The sequence below is a fragment of the Typopeltis vanoorti genome, chromosome 1, assembly GCF_054136105.1.
Source record: "Typopeltis vanoorti isolate ZY-2024b chromosome 1, IOZ_Tvanoo_1.0, whole genome shotgun sequence".
NCBI classification, from domain to species: Eukaryota; Metazoa; Arthropoda; class Arachnida; order Uropygi; family Thelyphonidae; genus Typopeltis; species Typopeltis vanoorti.
Window position 1 is genome coordinate 40,667,858 of NC_143549.1, and position 9,624 is coordinate 40,677,481.

At 34.7% G+C, this 9,624-nt stretch overlaps 2 pseudogenes; one reads left to right on the plus strand and one right to left on the minus strand.

The window, feature by feature from the left end:
* Positions 1-3,642: 3,642 nt before the first annotated feature.
* Positions 3,643-3,752, minus strand: LOC150109909 (U2 spliceosomal RNA; annotated as a pseudogene).
* LOC150109910 (U2 spliceosomal RNA) lies at positions 3,719-3,887 on the plus strand (annotated as a pseudogene).
* The last annotated feature ends 5,737 nt before the right edge of the window (positions 3,888-9,624 follow it).

Consider the following 9,624-nt stretch of genomic DNA (forward strand, 5'->3'; position numbering starts at 1 on the left):
CATAATCCTTCTCAGTCGTTTCTCAAGTGTACTTACTAGGAACACTTAGTAAAGAAATACTTCTGTAATTCTCAGAGCTTTATTTCCATTTTTTGGAGACGGATGCTATAAGGTTTACTCCAATCATCCGGAATTCGACCATCTGTCCGGGCCGTCTGTATTATGGAGTACAGCCACTGTAAAGTCTAATTCCGGATGATTGAAATACTTCAGCATTTCTGGTCGAATATCATCTACTCCTGCTGCCTTTCCACATTTCAGGCTTTTGATGGCTTTTCCAACTTCAAGTATGGATATGTATTTCTGATTGCATACCTGTTAAGTGTCCTTTTTAATGCTGTGCTATCACTGCTTGTTTCATTTAGCAATTGTTTGAAGTAATTACTCCATACATCAAGGATATCTTTCTCTGCAGTTTTCATGTCACCTTTATCATCTCTAATTCCTTTTACAGCACTTTCCTCCATTTTTGAGCTTTTTCAATAACCTCCAAAATGATATTTATTCCACCTTCCTGATATTTATTTTCGATTTCCTATCAAACCCTTTCTCTGAATTTTGTTTAGATACGTTTAGATGGTGCTTCGCTTTCTTATATTTGTGTCTGTATTCTCTCTAAGAGCACAACATGACGTACTTGTCAGGAACTTTTCATATGATTTTTTTCTTTTTCTTCACTGCCTCGTTGACCTCCTGGGAACATCATGGTCTGATTTTTCTGTCATTGCAGATAATCGCACTACTTGATATTTATAAATTCTCTGGGTGAATCAATCAATGTTTTCTTCCGGGTTTGTCACTGAAACTCCAAGGTTTGATTCTTATTTTCAACCCCTCTCATTTTTTTCTGGAATAAAAGTTGTGTATTTTAGTTTATAGTTCACATCTGAAAGTTGCTGAACTTGGATTCGTTTTAAAAACTTTCTTACACACTCTTCTTTTCAATATGAAATTCAACTTTATTCTGCTAAACTGGAAGTGATCGTGATCACTTCCAGTTTCACATCCTCTGTATACTCTTGTGCCCTGAACCAGTGGGAAACATCGCCATCAAAAATAACATATTGAATGAGACTTTTCTTATTTCTTGTATTTTCTCTCCATGTGAATTTGTGCACATTTTTAATTTGGAACATTGTGTTAGTAATAACTATACAGCACCATGTTCTAAACAGAAATACAGCAGACACTTATCATTATTAATAGCCTTGCTGTTTTCTCACTTTTTTCAAAACTTTTCTATATGTCTGAAAATAATTTCCTAATCTTCTATTTAGATCTCCAACAAGGACCAACTTTCCTTTTTCTTGAGCTAGCTGCCTTTTCTAATGCCTCAAAAATTCCTCCATATCTTCCTTAGAAATATGTGAAATCATAAGCACAAATAAGTCTCATCGCTCGCTCCCCCATACTGATATTTGCCCAACTCAATCTACTTGATATTGCCTGCCATTCAGAAACATTATCTCCATCTTTAATTTTTTAAAATTATACCTTCTCCTTCTTTTCCCCAATTGTTATTGCCTGAATATCACATTTCGTATTTGATGCTTAAAAAACTCACCTGACTTTGTCCTCTTTGTTTCAGTCACCCCTATTATGTCGATCTGGTACTTATTCAATTCTTCTGATAGTTCCATTCCTTCCCATTCATGCTTCTTATGTTGGTAGTACCGCCTTGAAATCTGTTAATGTTGAGTTGGGAAGTTTTTCGGGATTTGTTCCAGTAGCTGACTCTTTTTGGGTTCTCTGACAAAACAGGGGTCTTGTTTATCAGGGAGACGCCCCAGCTGGCATGAAATTATGTGATGCAGTACAATCATTTTACATTATGGTTGAAGCCAGTAAAAATATCATTTAGTCGGCTAAATCGCAAATTGCCTGTCCATCCTCGTTCGTTCAGTATTCAGAACGAATACCTAACGGGATGCACCACGAGAGAGTGCGAATTGGGCATTAGGTCAGAAATCCTGGTCGGTTCTTCGCATTCCTTAAAAGGCTACGTGGAGTTATCTTCAGTTATACAGTTTTGACCCTTAAGCACCCCAAAAATACACACAGGATTAACTCTCCGCATAGTGGAAACACACACACACACACACACACACACACACACACACACACACACACACACACACACACACACACACACACACACACACACACACACACACACACACACACACACACACACAAACACACACACACACACACACACACAAACACACACACACACACACACACACACTAAATTGAAACAAAATTTTCAAAAAATCATACGTGTCATTACTACATATAATAAAGTAAAAACAAAAAAAAAAAAACACAACAAAGTTAATATCAAATCAAACATTAATTTCATTAACATTAAATATAACTTAGAAAAAAAAACGAACTCAAACATTTTTGAGTTTTTTTTCTATTTTATAAAATTTTATTAAATATTTTATTTAATGGCACAAATGTGCTAGCAATAAAAGATAGGAATAAGCAGCTCACTACGCCTCATTGAAATGTAACGAGGATTTGGAAGTGGTTCGTTGTTCAATACTGATCTTCGAAAAGTAGATATACCTGAAAATTAATAAATGGAAATATTTTCATTGAGTTTAATAATTTAAACTAAATAATTTTAGTTGCCCATTAAATAATTAATTTAAATGAAATAGTTTAAAGATAATACGAAATATTGACTATTTAAGTGTCTTTAAATAATCGATGTAGTGGACAGTAAGTTTACTCACAGGAAAAAAAAAATCTAGTTAAGGCTAAAAGAACTTCGCTTTCTCAATAATTTCCCTAAAGGGAAGTAAAAAGCGTTAGAGGATTTATTTATATTTTTTATTTAGATTTAGATTTTGTCGCATAAATCAATAATATTTTATATTAACTCTGTATTAATATATAACAAAACAACTAGGGAAGAGAACCCAGTCAGATAAACTACCGAGGAGGAATACAAGCACGCGGGTACACAAAACATGCAGGTAATGAATCTCATCCAGAGGTGTGAGACGGGCCCCGCCTACCACCGTTTATTGGAGGCTTAAAGTGGTTTTTTCCCTGTAACCTTTAGAGCAGGCTTTCTGGACCAGGTAAAAAGTAATAAAAATACTAAAGTTATAAAAAATAATTAAAAAACAAAAATAAAAATCTTTAGCTCACCGACGCCACTATAGGTTTTCAACCTAGAGTACAGTGGTGTCGTAGTTGCTTTTGCAATAATTTTAATCAAACGAAACATAAAGACTGAATTTAGTACGCAGTTCTTGAAACTTACCGTTAGCATAACTTGCAAGAAGACACCGACGGTAACATGTATTTGATTGTCCCCAAGTGGGGTGTTGTAAGTTGTTACAAGATCCATCTGCTGTTCTATATCTGTAGGTGGTGTTGCAAGTGCTGTTCCATTGGCCAATACACTGCTTGTTGGTTGGACGCGCTTTGGATTCCTCATCAAATTCTGTTTCTTGTAGTATTTCTTGTAGAATTTGCTGTATTTTATACCAACCTAAATTAAATCTAAAAAAATACACACATACGCGCAAAAAATCAAATAAATAAAATGTAGAATTTAATGTTATAAGATTTCCTAGAGCAAACCTCTCTCTCTCTCTCTCTCTCTCTCTCTCTATATATATATATATATATATATATATCAGTTCAATATTTAATGTATGGCTATATCAGATATTATGCCAATAAGAACAGATACTACATTCTTATCTTTGCCGAACGGCCGAGATAAAAGTGTAGTATATGTTGTTTTCAATTTAATACCTGATTCGGGCCCAAAGATATTAAACTGATTTTGGAAGGACACACACACATACATGTGTGTGTGTGTGTGTGTGTGTGTTAAGACAAAACAAAAAAGCGTAACAAAATTAATATCAAACATGAATTTTATTTAAATTTAAGTAATGATAATGATAATGCATAATGATAAACAAATCCCCACCCGAGGTGTATTAAAACAATACTGATACTGCAATTAAAATTTAATCGGAAACATTCAAACTAGTGCCGTACATATTTAAAACATTTTCAGAAATGCGCCCCTTCAACATGGAAAGGATTAATATACCGTCAATCCTTTTAAAGAGAAACGCAGGTTGCGACATTTATCCTGTGAAACGTTTTGAAGGACAAATTCAAAGAGATGCACTCTGGTCGCGTACCGCTAAAGTGATTTCACGGCCCACTAACGGGTCGCCATACGTAGTTCGAAACACACTGCCTCAAAGCATATAAGCATTTATGACTTGCAATATCTGAAACAAAAACCTTCAGTGAATAGGAAAATTATTAACTTTTATTAAATTGAATTATATATAGTAAAATTATATTACTTTACTATTTGTAATATTATGTTTAATGTGCTTTCTTGATTAAAATATTTTGCAGTAACGGTTCCTTTCTTTTCCGATAATTTTTTTATGAAAATTTTTGTAAAGGTTCCGGGACCAAGAAATATTTTAATATTGGTTCCGCTTTCTCAAGCATTTTAAGAAACACTGATCTAGTCGAAATGTAAACGGAAGTACTAGCAAGTATTCGTAAGACAGGAAGGAAGTTCAGGTTTTTCGAGTCTAGGGCCTGTCTGTTTAACTTGTTCAGCAAGATCGATCTAGTGCAGATAACGAAATCAATTTCTATTAACTTCGATCGTGTAATTAAATTACTAAGTAATCTTAGTAAATATTGAAGTAAAAATTATTCTTACATTACATTTAATTCAAGAATAAAAATAATAATAATTGGATAAATAAAATAATCATATCAATTATTACTGCAATGTAATATGCACTTAATATGAAAGGTCATTACAGTTCTTTGTTTGAAAATGTAATGAGTCACTGATGACATTGTTATTATTTTACATGCGTAGTTACCAACTGCATTATCTTTTCCATCAATTAAATAAAAACAGGGACTTACTTTCTTTGTAAATATTGAGCTACAAATTCGTATACTAAAACAGCGTTTTCCTTGGCTTTTAATGTTAGCTTTTGTTTTAAAGAAGGCTGATGTTTACAAGTTGTTGTCGTGTTGCAAACCATTCCTGCTTCTGAAAGAAACGAAAAATTAATTGTCTACTATTTAGAAGGGAAAAAAAAAGAAGATCGTGCTTTGTAAACGAAAAAAAAAATAAACTGCAAATGATTTTTTAAAAAATGTACTTACACCTTTGCTGTCGTATCAATCTGTCAGCAGATGCCTATTCTCAGATTACATTCTCACTGGCAGAAGCCTTTTTTCTGCATAACTCACAGTGGACCCTTCAGCGTAATCTTTTCGATCTTCCTCAAGGTGGCTAATTCATAATTTTCATTCTCTGGACGTGTCCACACCATAACACGTGTTTCCATCTTCTCCATGACACACTCTTCAACTTCCGTCTTTGTTCGTATATATGTAGATAGTGCAAATAACTTCAAAGCTCATTATGATAGACACGTTGCTGGTTGAGTGGGCCTCACACGATGGATCTATTGAATCCATCGAGATTACCGAAATAATAATAATAATAATAATAATAATAATAATAATAATAATAAACACCATTACAGCAATGAATTCTTGGATTATACCAGTGATCCGATACACAGCTGGCATAATAGACTGGATAAAAGAAGACCTGGACAAACTGGACCGGAAAACTAGAAAACTAATGACAATGCATCATGCATTACATCCACGAAGTGATGTTGACCGATTGTATCTACAGGATGAATAGGTGATCAAAATCTGCTGCAAGTGAGACAGACTGTGGTAGAAGAAGAAATTGGTTTAAGAAATTACATCGACAATAGCTCTGAGCCAATGCTTCAAGAAATTACACAAGTGCCCCTTCTAAAAGCAACAGGAAACAAATCCGATTACAAAAAGGAACAACAAAATAACCGATAGGTGAACTGGAAAAATAAACCCATGCATGGCCAATTTCTTCGAGATGCTGAGGACAAAATTGACGTGAACAAGATGTGCAATAGCTACAATACGGATACATTAAAAAAGAAACAGAAGGATTTATTCTAGTAGCCCAAGAACAGGCATTACAAACTAATGCAATGAAAGCAAAAATTTTGAACATCAATAATAACAGCAAATGCAGATTATGCGATCAGAAAGATGAGACTGTAGAACATCTAATCCAGCGGTTCTCAACCTTTTTCCAGTTGCGACCCCATTTTATAGAGGCAAAGTGACCCGCTTCCCCGATACATTAAAAATAGGCTTTTTAATAGGGTAAATGAAAACACATCGAAAATAGATTTTTCAGTATAATATAATTCAAAATAATGTTAACTTACGACATACTTAATGCCATGATTGAAGTTGTAACTCATTAACAAGCTTAAAAACTCGCGGTTGAGTTTTCGTTAATGCCAACCTCAAGTCATTCTCAACATTTATTCTGTTTCTTGTTTTGGTTTTCAATTGAAGAAGAGTTGAAAATCAACTCTCACAGAGATATGTAGAAACAAAGGGGAGTAAAACTCGAAACGCAAGCATGTTGATACATAGCACACCAGAATTGAGTCAGCAGTTTTACACCAAATAATTTGCGTGCGAGGAATCGTTCCGCAGATCCAAGAATTCATCTTGAACTTAATCAGGGTTGCTGGCGACATCAAGGGAAGCAGAGAACGGATTTCGTACCAGCGCAGCTTTTTCTTCTGTCAGTTCAGGGAAATAACGCTGGAGTTCGTTTTCAAGAGAATCGAGATACCCAACAATCTCTTCTTTCAAATTGCCATTTATTTCACCTTCAGATTCGTCTACCACGCTGTACAGTTTCTCAAACAATGCAATGTTTCCTAGATTTACTTTTCTTCGCCAGTTCTGGAGTTTGCATATCAATGCCCTGAGATTATCTTAAAATTCGATAATAGTTGTTTCCTTTCCTTGGAGTTTCAAGTTAAGACTATTTTGCTGTTGTAATATGTCTGCTAGGTAAGCAATTCTTCTCAACCAAGCTTCACCATTAAAATAAGCTGCAAGTTCATGTTTCCCTTGCACTTCCAGGAATAACTTGATTTCTTCTTTCAACTCGAAAAAACAATTGACCGCATTTCCTTTTGATAACCATCGTACAGCAGTATAGAAAAAAGAACCTCATGATCAGCATTCATGTCTTTACACAGCTGTTTAAACAGACGGCTGTTAGGACTTCCAGATTTGGTGTAATTTACATTTTTGATCACCGAATCAAGTGCTTCTTGCAGGGGAGCTGGAAGAGTCTTACAGGCAAGAGCATATCGGTGAATCATGCAGTGGACTCCCTTTGTCCATTCCAGTCCTCCAGTCACAAAAATGTTATTTATCTGCTCCATAATATCTTCTCCTTTTGTAGTAGTTTAAAGTACAACTACAAAATAGGAACTATTCTTTGATGCCTTCTGAATGAATATATTTCACGAAGACAAGCAACAGAACATGAGGTTACGTCCGCTGACTCATCTACTTGAAAACAGTGCGAAACTTTTATTTCATTCAAAATCTGCTCTTTAATGTCCATGGACATGTCTGCTATACGCCTTTGAATTGTATTATTAGACAGAGATATTCGTTGCACCTTTACTTCGCTGGAAACCCCAACAATTAACTAACCATCTTAAACATGCAGGGTTTTATGAGCGTTTCTCCAATTGCGTGAGGTTTTTTTGCTTGGCAATTTCCAATGCTACTTCACATAATGCTTGCAGTAATGCTGTCCTTTCTTGATGTAAGATTCCTGTTTGATCAAGTCTCTCACGTTTGCAACTAGTTTCATACCGACGAAAAAACTCTAAATTCTTTTTAGAATGTTCAAAATGCTTCGTCTGTAAGTGACGTAAGAGTTTTGACGGTTTCATAGACTCAGCACTGAGAACAACTTTGCACAAAACGTATTGTGGCTTCACTAATCTATTTTTAGTCAAGTAAGTAAAGCCATATTTCAAAAAAAAAAATCTTCTGAATATTTACATTTTCTTTCCATGGGGAGGGATTTCTAAAAATATAAAAATATATATTTGAAACAATTTAAATTATATAATACAAATGTGCACAAATAATGTAACGAAACAATTCAAATCATTATTAAAAGTAAAGGTAAAGCAAAACCATTTATTTGAACTTTCACACTTCAGATTCCAATTAATTACAAAAAAAACTGGCTAAATAACCATTTATTTTATTGAATTTATAAGAAATACTATTGAAAACAATAAAGTTAAGTGAAACATTTATTTCAAAAAAAAATTTTCAAATGTACACTGTAAAATGTAAATCAAACACTGTTGAATCCACATCCGTAATATTACGGGCAGTTATTTTAGTTACAAAACAACTACATGAAATTGCAATTACCTAATTCAAATGTCTGCTTTTGTGATAAATGCGAAAATTACGTACCTGGACGTTAAGTGGTTTTCATTCATCAAAAAAAAAACAAAAAAAATCAGCTAACGCCTTGTATTCCCTTATAGGGAGTAGGCGAGACCTTTATACCCTATCTAGCTTTTGGAGACTAGTAGTATGGCAGGCACTAATGACCAGATCAAGATCAAGATAAGATAAGGAATCGTGACGTGATTGGTTGCTGACGTCATTGTGTGTGACGTCATGGGTCTGGAATGTTTGGAATTTCCCTGTGGGCATATGTGGCAATGGCTTCAGTTCTTGTATTTTGGTTCGCGTATGGGATTATGGGTGATGGTACAGATAAGGATTCGTGTTGTGATTGGTTGGACACTTCTGACCAGATCAAGAGATCAAGATAAGATAAGGAATCGTGACGTGATTGTTTGTTGTTATGAGATGTAGATAAGTGACGTCATTGTTAGTTGTAAATAAGTGACGTTATTGTTTTGAATGGGAAAGGGAGATATATTAGAGATAAGGATTCGTGTCGTGATTGGTGGACACTTCTGATCAGATCAAGATCAAGATAAGATAAGGAATCGTGACGTGGATGTTTCTTATTATAGAGTTTGAAATGTTTGGAATTTCGCTGGGGCCCTCGTCTGTCAGGAACATCACGTGGTTTGTTTGTTAGTTGTAAATAGTGACGTTATTGTTTTGAATGGAAAGTAAGATATATTAGTGGATAAGGAATCGCGTCGTGATTGGTGGGACACTACTGACCAGATCAAGATCAAGATAAGATAAGGAATCGTGACGTGAATGTTTGTTGTTATTGATTTTGGAATGTTTGGAATTTCGCTGGGGCCCTCGTTTGTCGGGGACATCACGTGGTGTGTTTGGTGATATTTAGAGATAAGAATCGTGACTTTGTGTGTTTGGAAATTCACAGTTTCGAGGTTTTCTGAATAATTTAATTATATGCTATGTCACTCAAACATATAGTTTTTTTTTTCTTTTTCTATAGATCAAAAATCAGCTAACACCTTTTTATTCCCGTATACGGGGAGTAGGTGAGGCCATTTAGCCCTATCTAACTTTTGGAGACTGAGTAGGCAGTTCAATCCCCACTGGTAGATGGTTGTACTAATTTTTCCAATACAATTTGGGGTATTTCTTTACTGTTAAAGGGTGGGAATTCTTAGCGTATGTCGTGATGGCGGGTGTGATTAGATTTTCTGAATAATTAATTATATATACTAATGTAACTCA